Below are 23,480 nucleotides of genomic sequence, written 5' to 3' on the forward strand. Positions count from 1 at the left end.
TCAGGGATGTTATAACCAGGCCCAATTTATATATGCACAAAACCACAGAAATTCAGCAGTTATAGTTAGCTTAGCTAACTATAACTAAAACCTCCACAATGTAGTACTTATGACCTCACATACTACACCACTCATGACATGGTCAGTGACATCACTGATGGCATCTCAAATTACATCACTGATGATATATTTCAGTGACTGTGAGTGTTTTCTAAATGTTTATAAGTGTTAAACATATATACCAAGGTACTGCAAAAGTTAAATTAGTATACTTTGTGTACTACTAATGAGTGATACTATTTCTAACATATTATGTGAGTGGCTGTATGACTGTGTGAATGGGTGTGTTGTATGAGTGGCTGCATGAGTGAGTAAGTGGGTGTGTGAGTAGCTGTATGGGTGAATATGTGGGTGGGCGAGTAGCTGTATGGATGTGCGAGTGACTGTATTGGTATGTGAGTGGGTGTCTGAGTGGCTGCATGGATGAGTGAATGAGTTGGTATGTGAGTGGCTGTATGGTTGGTGATTGGGTGTGTGATTGGCGGTACGGGTGACTGAGTGGCTGTGTGAGTGACTGTATGGATGAGTGAGTGGCTATTTGAGTGGATTTTTTTAACTGTGTGGGTGTGTGAGTAGATGTATTAGAGAGTGAGTGTCTGTGTGAGTGAGTGTACGAGTGAGTGAGTGAGTAGGCGTGTGAGTCCTTGCATAGATTTGTGAATTGGTATGTAAGTGGTTGTGTGGGTATGTGAGTGGCTCTGTTGAGCGGCTGCATGGGTGAGTGAGGGGATGTGGGTTGCTGTATGGGTGTGTGAGTGGCTGTGTGAGTATCTATGGGTTAGTGAGTGGCTGTGTGAGTAGTTTTATGGGTGAGTGGCTATGGGAGTATCTGTATGGGTGAGTGAGTGGTTCTGTGACTGGTTTTATGGATCTGTTAGCGGGTGTGTGAGTCGTTGTATGAGTGTGTCTATGAGTGGTTGTATACGTGTTTAAGTGGATGTGTGAGTGGTTCTGTGGATGATGTCATCGTTGATTTCCTCATTGATGTCATTTGAGATGCCATCGGTGATATCACTGACCATGTCATGATTGATGTAATATGTGAGGCCATAAGCCATAAGTTGTAGTTAGCTAGGGTAACTATAACTGCTGAATTTCTATATTTCTTTGTGTGTAAAATCTGAATCTAACTATAACGTCCCTGTAACTTTTGTTTTTTCAGGAAATTTGTAAGATTTTAAAAATGTTATTGCCTAACTATAACGTCCCTGTAACCTTTGACTTTTTCAGTGAATTTCTAAGGTTTTTTAATACTATTTCCTAACTATAATGTCCCTGCAACCTGGGTGTGTGATATCTAAATTGCTACCCTTAAAATTCTAACCGTCGATGTTATACTCTTGACACTGACGCAGTTAGATCCGGAGGAATATGGCTCTTGCAGACCTGTTGTGCATTGGGTTTCGCGCTGTCCAGAGATGTATAAAATTATGGTTGTATATGCTTGCCAAAATTACATGACTACCATGGCACTGTCCTCTTCCCCTCTCACAAGTCCATAAATCATTCAGGAAACAGGTGCCTGTAATGTTGCAGGTCACACAGGGGTGTTTCTATTCATACCCCGGCTGATCATGCCTGTTTAGTTCCACCCGAGGATATGTGTCTGCACCTATAAATAAACAACTGGGCTGTGCAGGGGCAGTCCTGTGCCAGAATCCAACCTGCAGTGTGTGTGTCTTGTGTTCAGCGTGCCCCACTGTGAGCAGCCTACACACGTGTCCCGGCCCTGATGCACATGGGCCCCAGGGACACAACAAAGGGCGATGGAGGATGGAATCCAACACCCGCTACAGTGCACAGGGCAAGATCTGTTTTGCCAACACCCTCAGTGGCAGGAAACAGTGTTGCCGGTACTGGTGTGACTCCGCCCATCAGCCACAACTGATCCCAGTAAGCTGTGCTGGCAGTTTTTGGCAGGTCTGTAGCTCATGGCCCGCACTGCGTCCCTATGCCTATCTGAAGACACATGCTTGACTAGCACAATTATTGAGTACGCCAAGATCTGGGGAGTAGATAAACCTCAAACCTTTACCCCCATGAGCCTGGTATTCACAAGGCAGCAGCCAATCAACACCATACATATACCTCAAAGGAGGAAAACTGTGCAGAGGCCTCATCAACGCTAAAATCATAGCAAAAAGAGTCATAAGGACGCCTGTCAAGCTGGTCAGGCACCCAGCCCACACCTGCACGAAGCCTGTGGCCTGCAGTGCCACACCCAAGCTGAACCAAGGACTGAACGTCCGCACACATGATGTCCTTACCCACTATTGAACCTTCTGTGGTCGCTGCCACACCATCCTCTCAAGCCACCAAATGAGCCATGTGGGTCAAGTCAGTCAAGTCAATTAATTTATATAGCGCGCTACATACCCAGAGGGTCTCAAGGCGCTTGAAGAAGGGTGGGGAATTACTTTTCAAATATCCAGGTTTTAAGTTGCTTTCTGAATGCTAGGTGGTTCTGAGTGAGGCGAAGGTGAGTGGGAAGTGAGTTCCAGGTTTTAGCCGCCAGGTAGGAGAAGGATCTTCCTCCCATGGTGGTTTTGTTGATGCGAGGTACAGCAGCAAGGGCTTGGCTTGAAGAGCGTAGCTGGCGGGAGGGGGTGTAGAAGGAAATTCGTGTGTTGAGGCATTCGGGTCCAAGTTCGTAAAGTGCTTTGTGTGCGTGGTTTAGGAGGCGGAATGTTATCCTCTTATTACGGGGAGCCAGTGGAGGTTTTTCAGGTGACCAGAAATGTGGTCTTTACGCTGGATGTCTAGTATGAGTCTGGCTGATGCGTTCTGGATGCGTTGGAGTTTTTTCTGAAGTTTTGCGGTGGTGCCGGTGTATAGGGTGTTTCCGTAGTCCAGGCGGCTTGTAACCAGTGCGTGGGTTACCGTTTTTCTAGTTTCGGTGGGGATCCAGCGAAATGTTTTTTTGAGCATGCGAAGAATGTTGAAACAAGATGATGAAACGGCGTTGAATTGTCTGGTCATCGAGAGTGATGAGTCCAGGATGACGCCCAGGTTCCGTGCGTGGTCCGTCGGGATGGGTGCTTTTCCAAGGGCCTCTGGCCACCAAGAGTCGTCCCAGGCGGAGGGGGAGGTACCTAAGATAAGGACTTCTGTTTTGTCCGAGTTCAGTTTTAGACGGCTGTGCTTCATCCACTCGGCTACTTCTTTCATTCCTTCATGTAGGTTGGTTTTGGTGGTGTTAGGGTCTTTGGTGAGTGAGAGGATCAGTTGAGTGTCATCAGCGTAGAAGATGATGTTGAGGTTGTGTTGGCGTGCGATGGCCGTGAGGGGGCTCATGTATATGTTGAAAAGGGTGGGGCTGAGTGAAGATCCTTGTGGCACGCCGCAAATGACTTCAGTGGCCTCTGACTTGAATGGTGGGAGGCGGACTCTCTCAGTTCTTCCGGCAAGGAACGAGGTGATCCATTCCAGTGCTTTTCCTTGGATTCCGATGTTCCTGAGGCGTTGTAACAGGGTGCTATGACAGACTGTGTCGAAGGCTGCGGAGAGGTCGAGGAGGATGAGGGCGACTGTGTCTCCATTGTCCAGTAGAGTTCGAATGTCATCCGTTGCTGCGATGAGTGCGGTCTCAGTGCTGTGTTTGGCTCGGAAGCCGGACTGTGAGGAGTCGAGGGATTTGTTGGTTTCGAGGAAGGCGGCGAGCTGGTTGTTGACTGCTTTCTCGATGACTTTGGCCGGGAATGGAAGGAGCGAGATGGGGCGGTAGTTTTTGAGTTCGGTGGGGTCAGCTGTGGGTTTTTTCAGAAGGGCGCTGAGTTTGGCGTGTTTCCAGCTTTCCGGGAAGGTAGCGGAGTTGAAGGAACAGTTTATGACATCGCGGAGATGGGGTGCGATGATCGAGTCTGCTTTGTTGAAAATGTGGTTGGGACATGGGTCTGTGGGGGATCCTGAGTGGATGGAGTTCATCAGGCGGATGGTGTCCTCAGTGGAGATTGAGTTCCAGTCATTAAGGATGTTCAAGGGGGGTGAAGGAGTGGCAGAATGTTGGGTGGGTTGGTCTCCGTGTTGGTTGTCGAAGCTGTTGTGGATGTCTGCGATTTTGTCGTGGAAGAATGAAGCTAGGGAGTCGCAAAGGGTTTGAGAGGGAGTGATGTCGTTGGAGTTGCCAGCGGGGTTAGTAAATTCTTTGACGATGTTGAATTATTCCTTGCTGTTGTGGGCGTTGTTGTCTAGTCGGTCTTTGAGTGTGGCTTTCTTGGCAGACTGGATCAGTTGGTGGTGTATGCGGGTGGAATTTTTGAAGGCGTTCCTGGTGCTGGTGTTTGGGTCTTTTTTCTAGGCCTTCTCAAAGGAGCGACAGAGTTTCTTGGATTTCTTAAGGTCATCGTTGAACCAGGATGCGTTTTTGCTGCCTAGTTTGATTTGATGTTTTTTCAAAGGTGCTATGTTGTCGGCGCTGTTGGTTAGCCATTGAGTGAGGTTAATGGCTGCTTGGTTGGGGTTCGAAGAGTGGGCAGGGGGGTTTTGAAGAAGTGATGAGGAGATCTGGTCGATGGTGATTTTGTTCCAGTTTCTTCGCAGAGTAGGTTGAGGATGGTTGTGGGTTGTAGTCTTTTTGTAGACAAAGTGAACACAGCTGTGGTCCGTCCAATGGAGAACTGTGGTGTGGCTGAAGGAGATATGTTTGCTGGAGGTGAAGATAGGGTCGAGTGTGTGACCTGCGTAGTGAATGGGGGTATTAACAAGTTGTTTGAGTCCGAGGTTGGCGAGGTTGTCCAGAAGGGTGGTGGCGTTGCTGTTGTTGCTCTTTTCCAGGTGAAAATTGAGGTCTCCCAATAGAATGTAGTCCTCGGAGGGGAGGGCGTGTGGGGTGATAAAGTCAGTGATGTCTTCACTGAATTGTGCACGGGGTCCTGGTGGCCTGTAGAGGAGGGTGCCTCTGAGTGTGGTCTTGGGGTCGGTGTGGATCTGGAAGTGAAGGTGTTCGGCGCTAGCGAGGTTGACGTCTGAGCTGGTTGAGATGCGGATGGAATTCTTATGGACGATAGCGATGCCTCCTCCTGTTTGGTAGGTGCGGTCTTTTCGGATGATCTTGTAACCTTTCGGGATGGCAATGGTGATGTCTGGGGCTGAGGAGGCGTTCATCCATGTTTCTGTTAGGAAGGCGACGTCCGGAGAGATGGTGTCTAGTAGGTTCCAAAGGTCGATGGCGTGTCTGTGGACCGAGCGGGTGTTGAGCAGGATGCATTTAAGGTGGTTGGTGTCAGGTTTCTGTTTGGTGTTAGTGGATGAGGAGTTGGTCTTGGTGCCGTCATACTTGCAGGAGTTGCATGTGAAGGGTCCATGGGTGTGTCCAGGAGCGGCTTGGGCACAATTGGGGAGACGGCCGGGGTTTAGGGCTAAGAGGGTGGAGGCGTCGTATGTAATGCGGGTGGGGTGGGTGGTATGGGGGCCAGGGGGTCTGGCGCTGGGCGCGGTCCAGGCGCAGACGGGCGTAGACGGGCTTACCTTTGGCGCACCTTCGGCGCGCATGGGGCGGGAACGCTGCGCGTGGACGCTGCGCGCGAAAGCATCTGTCATATGTGGATGGTGGAGGGGGAGGGGCGAGGGAGGGGCCGCAGGGAGGTGTGATCGGGTGGGGGGCGGGCTGGCAGGCACAACAACAAAGAAAATGGCCGCAAAAACACAGCGCGAAGCACCAATAGATCGGCACAAGTGGGGAATGATATGATAAGCGTGGGCAGAGGCTCCTCTAAGTGTGCAAGCAGGCAGATTCAATTATAATTAATTAATATCACAGCAGGCAAATTAGTTTGTCACTCGCGCGATGTGGGTTAGGCTAACAGCTCAATGTCGCTACCGGAGTGCAGAGCACAACAAACACAGCTGGAGGCAATCACAACAAAGCGCTACGATACCCAGAGTTAAGGGAGCCTGGGGGAGCGACCGATGCTGCACGAGTCAGGTTGGTCATCATCATCGATAGAAATACTTTGCCACTGTGGCAGTTGGAGAAGACAGGCAACAGCTCATGTTTCTACACCTAGGAAATGTTGCTATCCACAAACTGTCTAAGAAGGTATGAGAAACAGGACCCCCCACTCACCTATGCCAGGTTCAGAGCAGCTCTCACTGCACATTTTGCTCCTCCAGCGAATCTGGACTATGAGCGATTGCTGCTCAGGCAAGCGTAAGAGACACCCTATGAGTAGGTGGATGGATATTACATGAGGCTCTGTGAGCTAGCGACCACTGCACTCTACCCAACAAACAGGATACAATTTGCACCCAATTAATTTGGGCCTGTGCATCAGAAAAACTCGAACACATCCTGCGGGTACCCTGGACGACATCCTCACTATGGGCAGATTGAAGGTGCTGTCGAAATTGTGAGTGGCCCAGATGGAGGCCACGCTCCAATGGGCAATCAAGGCTGAACCTGTCATGACGTCATTGACGATGACAAGTCCAAAAATACAGTTCATGCTATTCACATCGTAGAACCAAATCCTGTCCAAATCCGCTGAGCCCGCGATACCAAATTATGATCGAAGGACAACCGCTACTGATGCTGGTTGACACGTGAGACTTTCACCTCTGTCACTGCACAAGAAAATGACCACACCTCTGGCATTGCCCTCAACTACCATGAGGGTGTATGCCTATGGCACCTCCAAGTGCCTCCCGCTGGCAGGAGTCTTCACACCTACCATCAGCCACCAGGGTCAGGCCACCAGAAAAAAAGTCTATGAAAAAAAGCAGGGGTGGACATGTTGCCCAGCTGCCACACCGCTGAATAGTTAGAGCTAGTCCAGCTTGCATTTGGAGTCCACATCAGCACCCTTGACTCCCTGCTTGCTAGAACAACTCTTTCAGTGCATCGAATGCTCGAAAGACTGTTTAGTCCATCTTGGAACTGGCCCTTTTTGCAGGGTTATCCCCAAACTTTTTGCTTCTTCCTCCCTTATTTTTCCTGACCTGTGGCTGTTGGAAATGGGACTCTGCGCACTTTACCACTGCTGATCAGTGCTAAAGTACATATGCTCTCTGTGTAAATTGTTATGGCAATTGTTTATCCATGATTGGCATACTTGTATAACCCAGAATTCCCTAGTAAAGTGCACTGAGTGTGCCAGGGCTGGTGATACGAATGCTACTAGTGGGCTTGCAGCACTGGTTGTGCCACCCACATGAGGAGCCCTAAAATGGTGTCTCAGGCCTGCCACCGCAGTGCCTGTGTGCAGTCTGTGAACTGCCATGTCCTCCTGGTCAGTGTCCCCACTGACCAGGCCTAACCCTTCCCTTTCTGTGCACATTGGTCACCCGTATGGAAGGCCCAATGTACCCCCTTTTGCAGGGTGCAGTGTATGTGAAAGGTAGAGCATGTACTGGTGCAGGTCACATGCTCTGGTAGTGAATTACAGCCATTTTCATTTTTAACTATTGTAAGGCTTTCTTGCCCATAGGCTACCATGGGGAATGCTGGCTACAGTGACTACCAGCATATCTTCCCCTAGGAGCAAGATAGGACATAAAAGTCTGGTATCCCTGAACTCAGAATTTAATAACACATCTTTTAGGAAAGGTGGTTTTTAAATCCTGTCTTTGAGAACAGCACTTTTAGAAAGTAGCTGTTCTCTTGTCTGACCTTTCTATGTGCCTTGGCTGGTTTGTGAATTGACTGTCTGGTTTGTGAGTGACAGGGCTGGGGGATTCCAGGAGACAGAATGAATCCGCCCAGTGGAGAATAGAGAGATTTGCATCTAGATCGGAGGGAGGAGTTGCACCTGGGACCTGAATAGAACTGTGCCCGCCCCCCAAAGTGCTGGCTCCACCCCCTGTGGTGCGTCCGATATCTCTGCACTGTGAAAGAAGAGAAGGAATCATGTCAACAAAGTGCTCCAGGGCTGTGCTTTCCCTCCACAATGCTGGCTCCACCTCCTGCTGGGTGGCTGACGACCCTGCCCTCTCTCTGAAAGGAAGGGAGAGGCCAGGAAAACAAAGTGCTCACGGAACATCCAGAACTAGTTCAGACCGGGCTCAGAGCCCTCCTGCACAAAGGGAACAAAGACTTTTAGGGGTATAAGTACAGGACCCTTGACTACAGAAAATTAGATCATCCTGTAATCAAGAAGGAACCTCTGCCTAGGGGAAAGCTGAAACTGAAGAAGGAAGACTGTCCTGCTGTTGCTCTGCTGAACTGACCTGCTGTTGCTTTGCTGCCAAGGAGAGGGGAAGGACTTTGCTTTGTGCTGTGTCCCCTTGCTTGAAGGAATCTCCCAAAAAACTGGCTCCCTGTAATGAAGTCCCAGGAACAAAAGGACTTCACTCCCAGCTTCCCTGAACTCTACTGAGAGAGTTCTGTCCTTCCTGGAGTGCCTGGCCCATGTGCGGTGCCTCTGGAATTTGTACCTGTGTTGGGAAGCTGGAAAACAAGCTTTTAAAGAACTTTCTGCAAGTTTTGTCACAAACCCGACAGAGCGAGGAAATTCCCGCCGCTGTGAAGACCGAGATCGTTGCAGCGCCAGTCGCCGCTGCCTGAAGACGTCGCACCCTTCATTAGCAAGAAGATTTCCGCTGCTGCGAACATCGTCGCAGAGCCTGTCGCCGCTGGGTGAGATCACTGCATCACGTCGCTGTGAGAATTGCCGCAGAGCCATCGCATCGAGGAACTGCGAGAGGAATATCGCCGCTGGACCGCGCATAGTCGCCCCGGAGATCGTTGCAGCCCCCGAGAATCATTGCATCGTGCCTTTGCGGGAGAAAACATCCTACGGAACCTACACACCGAAATCCATACAAGTCATCGCCTTCCTCCTCATACAGACCGGATTCGTCGCAACACGTCCAATGCTGTGCGGGGCTGTCGCTAACACCTCCCCAGGGTCTCAGGAGCAACGCATTGCTTGTTTTCCACCGCTACAGCTTCTGTGCTTGGAACTTTTTATCGCTAACAAAGGTACTGTGGCTAAACGTGATGCAACTGTGATCTTTTCACGCAACTGTGGATTATTTTATCGCTAATCCTAAGAACTCTTTTGCAACCATATTCTTGAACTGGGTATGTTGGATTTTTGTTGTTATGGTCTTGTGTAGTTTAGATTAAATACCTTTATTTTTCTAAACTGTTGTGGAGTCGGTTTGTGGCGTTTTCACTGTGCTACTGTGAGTTTTGGTACAAATACTTTACACATTGCCTTTGATAAGCCTTGTCTGCTCGTGCCAAGCTACCAAGGGGGTGAGCAGGGGTTATCTCAGAGGGTTTCCTCCTTACCCTGACTAGAAGCAAGGGTCCCTATTTGGACAGTGGTTTCTACCTCTGCCAACTAGAGACCCCCAGTTCTAACAGTCCACCCCTGTAATGATGAGACAGTGCAACCTGTTGCGTTGCATCACCATCGAGTGGTGTTCCACCTATGCCCCAACGTGGAAGTGGAGCTGCTTAATCTGGAGAAAGCTGACATCATTGAGAAGGTAGAGGGACTAATGCCATGGGTGTCACCTATCGTCCTCACTTAGAGGCCTATTAGATGGCAGACGGACGCCCCGAGGTGGAGGGACCGTCCGCAGGGGCAGCGGCGGTCGCTCCATACCAATTAGGATGTGACCGCCACCCTGGCGGTCACATCCTGTATCTTTAACCTTGCGCGGGTGCTGCTTGAAGCAGCACCCGCCGCAAGGTTAAAAATGCATGCTTTCCATTTACATGCACAAAGCGGCAGGCACCGCGCGGATTTGGCTCCCTGATTAGTTTTGTGCTCACCACTTGCAACCAGTGCCACAAAGTAGGTACTGCAGTAATTTCTTTTAGAAGAACTAAAGATCTGGGCAGGACTTTTTGTATTGTTCACTCTATCTTGTTCTGCTTACCAAAAAGATCCTTCTGTAATGTGGTCGAGGGGCAACACATTCACAGGGAACTCCCATTTTCAACTTGAGATATTTTCAGGCCCATTCCTTTTCAAGCCACTATTGTGTTCCTGGGGACCCTGTGCATTGGGGCGGGACATGCGTGTAGGGCGTGCGCATTGCAGAAAACACGACAACCACACTGCTGTTTGTGCTCTGGCACAGGACTGGCCCTGGACATGCGTAGTCCTGCCAGTTTAATTATGGCTGCATTCACATGACTGCGGGTGAAGCCAAACAGGCACAGTCAGGCCTGGTGTGAATAGAAACCCCCCTGCGCGGCCTGCCACATTACATTCCTCCTTTATTATAACAACATGAACCAGAAAAACCATCAGTGAAATTCCAAGACTATAAAACTGGGGTGTCACAGTGGGGGGGGGGGTAGCATGGTGAGGGTCTCAGCACAATATGTATAACAGAAGATTAGCCTTCTAGAGTTCCTGAATCTGTAAGTTTTGCACAAGGTATACGGTGATGTGTTTTGTATATGAATTTCTGGAAAGGGATACCACCTGATTTCTGTTCACTACCAAAGTACTGGTTTCAGCAAACATGCGCCTGCCTGAACAATAAATATACATCAGGGAACTTTGTAACAAACAGGCCACTATTTATTGTGTTCGGTGTGATGCTCCTTCACTGTTGTCAATGATGTATGGTTAGCCCTATTACAGGTGGCATAGTATAAAATTCACTTATAATACAATGGATGTTCCAAACGTTACATTCGTAGGATGGTTTTATTCACAAACAAGAGTGAGGAAGTGAGCCACGGTGTCTAGTAACATCTGATTAAATTACTACATTTTCGATTCAAAACATGTCCTAAATATGTTTTGATTACAAAATACTTGGTGACAGAGTAACACATACCCAAACCATTTTTGCAATGTCCTTTGTTAAATCCAGATGATAAGCAAATGATGAAAAAAATAGTATACTTAAAGAGACTTTTGCAGATGGAATGTTCCATCACATACATATTGGAGTATCCCACCTGGAAAACTCAAAATCAGGCCCAACTCATGACGCATTAGGAAAAGTTAGAAATGCATCAAGGTGTAATATGTTGAATATTGTGAATTGCATGTGAATATTTGATGTACAAATTATATATGAATCAGTGTATGTAATATTTGCTGTAATGTTGTACCAATTACTGCCAACAATGAAAGGCAGCAAATTTGGTACAACATTTTCATAATGGTAAAACAAACTTGAAATTATTTGAGATAGTTAGGAGTCAAGTGTGAAAATGTTTTTGCTCTGTAAAAAAGTGGTTTAGAATTATATCAAGCCCTATGTATTTACTTATGCTGTAGAAATCATTCGTTAAGCCACAAAAAAATTATTTTTTAACATCTTCTACAGCATGAATATATACATAGTGCGTGATACATTGATAAGCTACTTCAGTACTAAATCCATATGATATTTCTAATACTTGAAATACACATTAGTTACTTGAAGCAAGTGTTACCATTGTGAAATGCCCAAACAAAGGAAACAGGCTTTCATTTTATACAAATATTGATACACCATTGCAGTGTTTGTTGTTACACATTGATTCATATTTTAGTTTTTATGAATGAAAATAAAACAGCTTTTAGGCCTTGTACACACACTGTATAGAGGTATTTTTGGTTTATAACCTTTTTGGTGACATAAGTTCACTATTTTAAATAGTAAAGTCCAACCATTCAGTGGTGTTGTGCAGTTCATGGAGAGAACTGAAAATTGATAAGTGACAAGATTGTAAATGATATGGGAAAATCACTCAACATTGCTTATCATTTGTACCCACAAGTAGAAATGATCTGTGAGAAATCAGGACCTGTTTGCAGTGTCCTCCCACTTTTTGCCCCTTTATGACCACTAGATGCTGTTTTTCTGACTATGACTGTGCCCTGGGCTCTGCCAGCTAGACCGAGGGCCAGTGCTCCATGTTAAAAGTACATGGTAATATGATATAATTGCAATTGGGACTGATAGACCATTTAAAGTCCTAGTAGATAATAAGGCAAGGTGGGTTCAAACTACCTATAAGTCTCCAGTATTTAATAGAGCAGGGACGTTTAGAGACCCAGTAGATTTCCTGCACTGGAGTGTGCGCTACTGTGGTGCCTGCTGTCATTTTGATAGCCACCTGTACAGGCTGCTTTTAAATTTAAATTATATGCAACTTAGACTTTGGATTTAAAGGTACTTCCAATGTCTCAAACTACTGTATGTTTACATATAAGTCACACCTAAGGTTTCCCCTATGTGCTCCAGGGGTAGGGTGCCTTGTAACAAAAGCAGGGTCATTATAAAAGTTGTTTTATAAGCCCTGGTAAGGGGAAAACTGCCAATTTTATTTCCCCCCATTGTAGTGAATCGTTCCATATTCCAATCGTTGCTAACATTGTTATATTGTATTGAAGTATAAATATTGTTAGGAGCTATGTCAAAATGTACTTCAAGATATCAAATTAATAGTTTGGATAAATCCAACAACTTGACACTTGGATTTGTAATAACTATTTACAGGAAATAAGTTATTGAACTTTCTTTTCTGTGAGCCAAAATCCAGCTTTTCATCTTCTCTCTCCTGAATGGCCAGTCTGATCCCAGGCTGTGCCAGTACTGCTGTCAGCCCAGCACTCTACCACCCTTTATTTGGAAGATGAATAAAAAAGCAGTCTAAGCAAAATGTCATGATTACATCAATGCCACCCATCTTCTGCAAAGCTACAAAGATGTCTTCTCAGAAGGCTGCAGCACATAGGCAGTTGCCTTACAAATCATACACAACACCTTAGTGACAACAGACAAAGATGACCACTGCCTCTTGATATTGTTGGACTAATAAACACCTTATATATCATTTACCTTTCCACACTCACATATACACCGAAGTCTCAAATGGGATTAACTGCAATGTTCTTTACTGGTTCTCCCCCCAAGTATTCAAGGAAAACCAGTTCATTGTCGTGGGCACCTTCATGTCCCATGAGCTCCCTATCACCTGCAGAGTTCCCAAAGGCTCCATAATTTCCTATTCATCTTTAATCTCCTAATAAAACTTCTAGGAGCTCCGCTCACTGATAACATTATCAAAATTCACAAATATGTCAATATTGTGCAGCTCTAGATGAAAGTCTCCTGTGCATAATCACTACCTGCTTCCAAAACCAGACTGGATGTCTAACACATACCTCAAGCTCTTCTAAACTTGAATCTGGGTGGTGACAGTCCCTTCCATGGCTTCCCAGACTTCACACTGGCTCAATTTATGTGCATCTTACCTGCAGCATCACCCATTCAGGGCCTGATGAAATATGACATCACCCCATCCTGATGAATGCAACTTGCTCCCCTTCCCATTCCTCACCATTTACAAACCTTTAGGCATTATTTACAATCTCTTCTTAACTAGCGCCTCCACATATCTGGCTGATAAGTTTGTCATTTACGGTGGCTTCAATCCCGCCACAGCTAGGACACCATCAGAGGCAAAGGCAGAGAAGTGAAAAAAATGCATTAGCAAAGCCAATAAGTCTGGCCTTAATTATACAGCATATGCAAGCTCAGACATGCCAAATTATTTTCCCATGCAATAGTACATTATAGCCAGACCTAATGGCTTTCAAAAAATTTTGTAGTTATATTGGTAGTGGTGGTATTGTTTGTGGTTATGGCATTGTGCCTGTATTTGTAGTGGTATTGGTTGTTGTGCCATGTATTGGTTGTGGTGTAGTGGTTTTGTTGATGGTCGTGGAATTGGTGCTGTGGTGGTGGTACAGGTAATAATGGTAATGGTGATAATGTGAGTGGTGGCATTGTTGATTATGAGGATTGGTGGTGGTATTAGTGATGGTGCTAATGGTGATGTAATTTATTGCATGAGGTGACATTGTCAGTAATATTGGGGGTAGTAGTAATGATGGTAATGAAATTGGTATTATTGTTGGTGGTAGTGATGGTGGTACTGGTAGGTGTGGTGACCTGTTATATGGGGTGGTTGCTATATTGTGCTGGTGGTATTAGTAGCAGTACTGATGGTGGTAGTATTGGTAATTACTGTTGTACTGAAAATTGATTGCTTTCCATTTAATATGCATGCATGAGATAAATATGACAAAACAAGTGATTGAGTGCACTTTTAAATGTAATATAGGGCCATATATATGAAGCTGGTTTGCAATCGCAAACACTGCGAATAGCAAAAGAATGGTGTATGCGATCGCAAAACAGAGAATCTCTACGTATGAGAGCCATCGTGAGCGCAAAATTGTTAATCACAAAATTAGCGATTAGCTATTTTGTGAGGCAATGATTCTGCGAATATATTTGTGAACTCACAATCTGTGACACACCAATTGTGAAAATCGCAATTAAGGAGTTCTTAAATTGTGAAATCGCAAAATGAAATGCATGAAAAAAATCGCAAATTGCGATTTCTCGCAATTTTGGCAATTGCAATTACCACCTAGTCTGAGCAAGTGGTAACCAGGTGCAACCATTTTAAAGCGGCCCACAATGCCACAGGCCTTTTCCACAATGGCTGGGCTGTATTTGATAGCCAGGAGGCTGCGAATCAGAGCTTCTGCACAGAGAAGGAGACGCCAGGAAAGGATCTTCAGAGTGCACATTACCATGTTCCAGCGGACTGTGGAGGAGATCCATGTGAACTACAGGCTGGATGAAGACAGCATCCTGGACCTAATAGTGGAGCTCAAACCCATACTTGATCACGCAGGACACACACCATCCCAACCCATGTACAGGTCTTGTGCTCACTGCACTTACTGGCATCAGGGAGTTTTGAGGGGGTTTAGCCACATCAGGAGGGATCTCTCAGAGTGCACTGTTGCGCGTCTTCCACGTGTTCCTTGATCCAATGGTACAGAGGCTGCATCACCACATACAATTCCCCAGCACACAACAGGCACTAGACCAGACCAAGCATTAGTTCTACCATATAGTACAATTCCCCCATGTAATTGGCTGCATAGATGGGGCCCATGTCGCTATTTCCCCTTTCACAGAATGAGTATGTGTTCAGGAATCGCAAGTCCTACCATTCCCTGAACATACAGGTAGTGTGCACTGCCAGACATATCATCACTGACATAGTTGCGAAATACCCAGGCAGCACCCACGACTCATTCATCTTTCGCCACAGTTGTATTCACTGACTACTCACAAATGGGGAGTTTGGTCAGGGCTACCTACTAGGTAAATGCATTGTTCACAAGGACACACCAGTAAATCACAGCAGTGGCAGAACAGTATGTAACCTGATTCTTCTCACTCTGCAGGTGACAGCGAGTATGCTGTCTGTGACTTCATCCTGACTGTGCACCTGAATCCAGCCACCGCTGGGGAACGGAGGTACAACAGTGCCCACAGCCACCCGCTGTTCCATTAAGAGGACATTTGGAATACTCAAGAGCTGTTTCAGCTGCCTACATAAGAGTGGTGGAGCACTACAGTACAGCCCTGAGACCTGTTGCAAAATCGTGGTTGCGTGTGCCATGCTACTCAACATCGCCACCAGGAAAGGCACCCCAGTGGAGCTCACAGATTCCGACTCATCTGATGAGGAAGGGCCAGCTCCAAGATGCAGGACAGCTTGTGTTATTGGTGTGACTGCGGGACGCCAGAGGCGAGATGAGATCACAAAGAACTATTTCTAGGTGAGTAATGATGACACAAAGCCACAGATTAATGCAAAACTGTGTTTTTATTTCCTTAAGTGCAGGAAAGTTACCATCACACAGCCTGACACTATGTTAGTCTAAATGTCTCGCACATGTTGAACACACAGTGCAATACTTCTTCACAAACATGAGTCAGTGTGCAATTGGTTAATTCACCCATTGCCATGTGCCACTCAGGGCTCTTCACCGTCTGCGTGCACAGCTCGTTGCACCTTGCTCAGGATTCCCACTGCCTTCTCCTGAGGAACCGGTAGCTCAACCCTAACGCGCACTTCGATGCCTGTACTGTGGGATGGGTGGAGTGATGCTGCTCCTGCTCGATTACCCATCATCCTCCAGTGAACTGAGGGGTCCTGTGCTACAAGCGGCTGCTGCCCCCACCAGGTCCACCGCACATGTGACTTGCACTAGTCCCCTGGCTACATCCTTGTAGCAGTGTGCTAGCTCATGCAGCATGCTGACACAGCGACGTGCCAGCACTGAAGTGGCAGAGGACAGCCGATTTACAGCCCTAGTATAAATGTCCAGGTGAGTGTGGAGGCGCTGTCTCTCCCTGCGCCTGGCTGCACGGTCTTCCCGCATTTCAGTGCACAGTGCCTCCAGGGCACCCGTCAGGCCCATGAAGCCGCTCTCATTTGGAGCTGCATTGATTTAATTGTCTTTGCCTGCAGGCGCTGTACCTCCAGCATGTTGCTCTCAAGCCCTTCAAAGACCGTGTCCTCGCCTGCGTCAGCTGAGCTTCTGACGGCCGTGCCCTGCGCCTGGATGACATTCCGGGAGTGGGACATGCAGGGGACTTTGCTGTGTGGAGTGAGGCCCACAGGCCCTGGACCTGCTGCTCCTCCACACCTGTGTTCAGTGGATCTACTTCATGTGGTGGCAGTGGTGGTACTGGGAGACGCCGTCTGCGTTTAACTAGGATCACTGGGCTGCCTTCCTCCTCCTCCTCTTGCCCTGACTTTTCTGCTCTGTGGGATGCATCCCACCCTCCCATGTGTTCCTTTGTTTCTGGTGGTGCTGTGTATGTAAATGTAAACATTAATTTGGCGTCCTGCCTCGCATTGGTCATGCAATAAGTTGAACAGTTTGGAGTTTCATGGGTCCTATCTGTCTGTATTTTGCCTTTCCTGATACACACATTCTCACTGTACCTTGCTGGGCGTCACTGCTACACTGTTTGGTGCATGTGACTACATCTCCCATACTGCATTGCTATGTGTGCTAGTGTGAATGCACTGCAGTTGCATTCCTGTTTGGTGCCTGGGTCTTTCCTAAGCATGTGGGTAATGTGGTGATATATCAGGGGTGTGATGGTATGCCTCTTACCTTGTCTGGGGTTCTGGGGTTCGGAGCTGTCATGGTCAGCCACGCCATTCACACTCTCCGGCAGCAGGGGGCCCTCAACCAACTCCTCCAAAGGCATGGAATCAGTGGCAGTCGATGTCCCACCATCGTTTTTTCTTGCCTCAGCCAGCCTTGCAGCCACCTTTTCTTTAGACCTCTGGCGCATGTTGTACCAGCGTTTCCTGATGTCTTCTACGCTGCGGTGGGTAACACCAATGGTGTTGACCTTCTCCTGGATGTCTGCCCAGATTTTCCATTTGCGTGCCTCAGGCACACGCAGGGAATGTTTGCCAAGGAGGAGCTCATGGCTCACCACCATCTCTTGTATGAGCACCTCCTGCTTCCTTTCACTAAACTTTTGTTTTCTCTTCCTGGCATTCTCCACCTGCTGCTTGTCCTGTGTGTCCATGTCTCCTCACTCAGTAGCAGTGCACTAGTGCCTCAGCTCTCCTCCCAGCCTCTCACTCTGCTTCTGGGAATCAGGTGCAACATGGGCAGTAACAATTTCCGATTAGCAGATTTGCGATTCCTTATTTGTGATTTTGCAATTAAGGAATCGCAATTTAGGTATTTGCATTAATGTTTTGTGAATATTTGGGAATCGCTAAGTATTAGCAAACTTATATTTACATCGGGTTTTGCGATCCTCAAATTGCGATTTGCAAAAATTTGCAATTTGAGAATCGCTAAATCAGAGTTTGATACATATGGCCCAATGTCCCTTGTGCACTTCAGTGGAAGCTAGTCATGCAAAGTAGAATGATACACTGAATGGCCAATAGCATACGGTGAGATAGAAATACCTGTTTGGGCTGAGCTCAGATGTTACTGACAATGTGTCAAGCTGTTGTATGTCATGACAACGCGTGGAATTACCACGCGTGCCATTACAACGCGGGGATTACAACGAAAGTCGTTACAAAGACTTTCGCTGGAGGGCGCTGGATAGTGGAATAGTTTAATTTTCTATTCCAGCTCCAGCCCACGCTGACAGTAGGGAAGGTGTTGGATAGAAAATTAAACTATTCCCTATCAAACAGCGCTCTCCAGCGAAAGTCGTTGTAACGACTTTCGTTGTAATTCCTGTGTTGTAATGGCAGTGCGGGGTAATACCCGCGTTGTAATGGCTGCTCCCCGAGTCAAGCCAGTGGCTGAAAGAGGGTAATCCAAATAAGCCAATGGTTAAAGAGAGTGGGAGCATGGGTGATGGAGCAGATTTCATCTGCAGTCAGGCATTGTTTTTTTTTTGTGCTTCAGACAGACTGCATCTAAATTGAATTAACATGTGTTTTTGCAATGTAGAGAAAAGTGGCCTTTTTAGCTTTGAAGATTAATAGAATATGTTTCTCTCTTCCCAGCTCATCCCTAAATCCACTATTTCTGTCTTAAGAGACTTTGACTTGTTGCATATTTTGATAAATATTTTCAGTTAATAACACCTCTTTTACTTTGTTGCATATTGCACATTTATTTTGCATGTTGTCATAAATAATAGCAAAGCTGCTTTACACTAGTAGCTTGGCTAGGTAAACATTTATAAGGGGTATTAGTATAGAGTTGGGAAACATAATATGCTGATTTACATGAAATTAATATAATCTTTGTGTTTGTTTTATTTTGGGGCCTACCATTAAATGGCTGCCTGTGAAACCAGCAAGGCTATGGCTTGCTTTGAAAGAGAAGAGAGCGTGCGCAGACTGTGGCAGCTTGACTCAAACTGCGGAAGAAGTGAAGGTTATCTTGAACTGTACATTCTTGTGACTGTGCCAATGTACCAGTTAGTTAAAAGTATCCATCTGACTGCACTGTGACAGGAAGGATGGAAAACTATAGAAACATTTTTCCTAGTAAATGTTGCAAATGTTTATAAATGTATTATTCATGTATGCTTCTTTTGTTAAAACTGGTAAAGTCAGGTTTTTTAGAATGAGTCAGGGTTGTGCGAACTCATGCCATCATGACTGACCAATCACGTACAGGTTTTCCTGAAGTTGAAACATTTTGTGTAGTCTGCCAAAATTGTGTTTTTTAAATTCTGACCTCTCCGGAGGAGGGGCTGGCTTTCTCAGCTCAGCTGGCTTCTACCCTCATTAGGGGGTGTGTGAGCTCTTGAGAGAAGGAACAGATTAGGCCAGACATTCTATGGGTTAGGTACGAGAAACGTCCCGGGAGATTGCTGAAGGGAGGAGTGGCGTCCGAGGAGTGTCAGGGGGAGGTTTCTTGCTTCCACGTCATATCTTGGCACTGCAGGCCACATTCCTTTGAGGTCTGGTGAAGGGCGGGCTATCTCACTCTCTGCTTGCTCTTTAGACACAGACAGATGCAGAAGAACAGCAACAGATAGAAAGGTGTTTTAGATTTAGATGCTAAACTTTAAGTTTATGCTTTGACTAATTAACTAGGTCTGAAAAGATTTATTTGACTTATGCATTTATTTCTCTTAATGGGAGATTTTTGCAAACTATTTGATTTTTGATTAGCCTTGCAAGACTATATTTTTCTTAGAAACTCTTTAAGAGTTTTGAATGACATTTTGCGCCGGCGGGATCCAAGATGGCGGAGTGAGGATTCGTGCCGTCGACTCTCCTGGAGGCTCCGCTCTCCTCTCCTGAGTTTGCAAGGATTTGTAACTTAACGGAATGGTACTGATTGGAACTGAGACTGAAGCACATAAGCGCTGAACCAACAAATCTTAAACTTTCAATCTTTTACACAAAACTGCGTTGGTGGCTCTTTCTTCTCATAGTACGCCGATGCTCCGGCTCCCTGACCCGGCCTGGCTGCTCCGGCGGATGCTCCGCGACTTGCTCAGCAGCTCCGGGATCGGTTGGATTGGGCTCAGTCTTAGCCGGCGAGTGACTGCCGGCGTTTTTCGGTTTAGGATAATGTCTCCCAAGAACCCGAATCCGCCGTGTTTGACGAGGAACAGCAAGCAGGCGGCAGCGGCTCCCCCCGCTACAGCCGCTCCAGTAATTACAGCAGCAGCAGCGGCAGCGCCACCTCCGCCCATTGCGGAGGCTATGATCGAAGGCGCCTCACCAGAAGACAGCAGGGGCCCCGCTTTGCTCGGCGGAAAGAAAGCTGCAGTTGCCGCATCGTTTGTAGAGCCGGAGCCAGCTGTTACCACCAAGAAGCTGAATCCGGCTGAGGATCTGGCCAAAGACAAACAGGTACTGAGAACGCCTACCCTTCTAGTAGGGACACAGCCTAAAGGCTCTAAGGACTTTACCCCTAAGACAGCCAAAACGGGGCCTAAATTGACTGTCAAAACGGGGGGGGGGGTCGGCGGGAGAAATAGTTCCACAGTCTCTAATAAAAGCTGCTATAAACCCCAATGCAACTCAGGAGGGGGGCCAAATAGCAATGCCTGTACATAACCATGATGCTGATATTAATGCTGACACTGACTCTGAAGGACTCTTTAATAATTCCTCAGTTGCGCAGCCTTTAATAGTGGGGCACATGCTGTTCTCATGCCCCAAACTTAAGACCTTTTGGGGGGACATACAGAATGTTCTGAGAATAAAGAATATTTTGCTACCTACCTTCACGGCTGCTTCGGTTTTACTAGACTCCTATCCCCTGTCATCTCCACAATCTGCTTTAGTTACTATACTCATGTCTTGTGCCAAATTAACCCTGGCCAGAGCCTGGACCTGTACAGAATCACCGACGGTTTGGGACTGGTGGGCATTAGCAACAGAGATACATGCCATGGAGCTAGCCCTAGCAAATCTCAGGGGAACACGCTCACTGATTAAATTTAATAGAAACTGGGGAACCTTCCTAGAGTAAAACTCTGCTCAATGTTGTACAATTGTTAATTTTCTCCCTTTTTTTTTTACGAACGTGTAAAGAAACCTATTTTTATTGACTTATTATGAATTTGGAATTTTCTCATTGTCTTTATATATTAATTCATTTGTTATATAACATACTTACCTTGATGTCCTTTAATACATGTATGAATGTATCTATGTCTCTTTTTTGTCACCTTGCTAACAATAAAAAAAAATTGCGCCACATTCCTATATGTAATGCTTATATGCAGACTGTAATATGTTCTTTATTAATGCTATTTTTCCTGTTTTCCAAATTCTGTAACCTGATTGATATTTTACTAATGAATAAGCATTAGTATTCTATAGCAACTATTCCATCCTGCGAGCAAAGCGCGGAGATACCTCGTAAGGGGTCGATTCTTGCGCTATACAAGAACATAAAATTAAATAAAGGGTCAGAGAAAAATTAACTTTTGACTAGAAAATAAAACCCTTTAAATACTCAACAACTCTCTTTATTGGCTTAAATAATAATTGCATTTTTGACTGTTCATCTTTATTTAAAGTCTCCTGAAGGTAATACATGGTGTGAAGGGCCCAACACCTTTTGAGCGGTAAATTAGAGGTAGCATGAAGGTTTTGCATTGAGAAACTACTAAAAGAAATTACCGCTCCGTCATGGGCGTCCGCAGGCGGTGGCAAGAAGGGGCGCTTGCCCCCCCTGGAGCGACCCTCCTTGCTCCCCCTGCGGACGCCCATGAAAACCGTCACTTCAAGATAGGGTTCTCACTCTCTTTCCTCTCTTTTCTTTTATTTGCTTCTCTGAGAAATGGATCCAAAAAAGAAAGACGCTTTTGCTGGAAATGTCATATTTTTCTGACATTTTAATTCCAAAGTGCAGCATTGTGAATAAAAGGCTAATAACATGAAAAATAGATAAATAACTAAATAAAGTAAGACAGAGTGGTAGCAAACTGGCCAAACTGATTTTTTTCACACTGAAACACAGTAGCGCCACTTTTACAGAGTTTGCCAGTGAAGTACAGAGTTTGCCAGTGAAGCACTATTTTTGTTTTCTTGTCTTTGTTTTCCCTGGAATTGGAACCAGTGCACCAATCCTGGAGGTACTGCAATCTGTGGATTGGAAAACAAAATGTGTGCTGGTCTTTTTACTATACTGCTTACGTTTAGTAAGGATATAAGCAATGGCCATTGAAATGGGTCCATTCAGGCCCCTGTAGTTGTGTCCTTAACTTTTCAGGCAAAAGCACTCACTGATTTCCGAAAAGTGTGTGTAAAAGCATTACGGTAACCATGTTGTTCCTGCTTACATTTCCCATGGTTTCCTAAATTTTGCATTCCCTATAAGTGTTTGCTTTTTCCAGGATGTTGTTACTTTTTTTTTGTATGCCACATATTGCTCTTGGTTAGTGCGTAATTTAAATTGAGCTGCATCCAGGTGTTTATAGCGGACAACAATTGGGTGGTAGTTGAAGACAGTGGGACTTTTTCTCAGTGGGGCAATACGGTGTTCAGTGGGGGAGAGGATGTGGCACTATGGTCAGAGCTGCTGAATTTGGAACTGGGAACCAGGTTCAGCCTTAATAACCAGTCCACCAGACCACTCTCCTGCGAGAACACAATCACATGCTAGACCTTAGAAGTCCTGGTGCCTTCGCACCAGCAGGTGGACCCTAGCATGACAAGTGTAGGTTAACCTTCAAGGCTTGTCCACCACTATCCATACTGAAGTTCACCTCAAGTCTTGCGGGCAGGCCTATGAAGCAGCACACCCTAGAACAACAGTCACTGAGGTCACAGGACCCTTGAGAAGGGCCAGCTCTAGGGCAGTGCAACCAGTGTGACCGCACCAGGTGCTGACTTTAGGTAGAGGCATCATGTTTGCAAGTATATTATGGATTTAAAAATGCTTGCTGCCTCCTTCCTGGCCTCCAGCAATTTTCGTCAACAATAAAAATGTCATGATGACTCTGGTGATTAATACTCTTCCTAGAGAGGGATCAGAATTTTGTCTAGTGGAAGTTTGACTCATGGAAAGGTAGCTCAGAGGGTTAATGTACCGGCTGCAAAGAACATGCGCCATCCAGATCACAAAGTGCACATAATGTAAATAGGTCAGTGGGCTACTGCTTTTGTCAGAGAGATCCTTTTGTTACTTGCAGTTTATAAGTTAATATCCTAGCTTAGAACAGTGAGCTATTAACTGTCATCTAAGAGCTGCATACAAACTGCAAGGTATAAATTAGAGCGTTATGTCCCTCCCCCCCCTCTCCCCCAGTCTTTGACTATCCTAATGTCCCAAAAAGTGTTCTTTTGGACAGAAATCAATTCTGATTATTAAGGAGAACCCCACCATGGTATTACATTTTACATTCCGGGTATTGTGTTTCTCCAGACCAATCACTATAAAACTATACGGGCTACTAGTATGGTTGTCATGTGACTCCTACACCTTGTAGTCCTTAGTGCCGGGATCTCCCTGAGGTTACCCGTGGGGTGTTCCTGGCTTGGCGGACCTCATTGCGCCACACCCGCTGGTCGGGCAGGCTGACTCAATATACCCCTCTGTGGTGCGGCACCCGGCTCAAAGAAGTGGCTTCCTTGGCAGAGTTCTGACAGTGGGACCTTATTGGGATATCCCTGCTGGGCGATGTCTGGAGCGGTACCCATTTGCGCTCCTTTCAAAACCTGCAGGCCA

Source organism: Lissotriton vulgaris, chromosome 9 (assembly GCF_964263255.1).
Source record: "Lissotriton vulgaris chromosome 9, aLisVul1.2, whole genome shotgun sequence".
In the NCBI taxonomy this organism is placed as follows: domain Eukaryota; kingdom Metazoa; phylum Chordata; class Amphibia; order Caudata; family Salamandridae; genus Lissotriton; species Lissotriton vulgaris.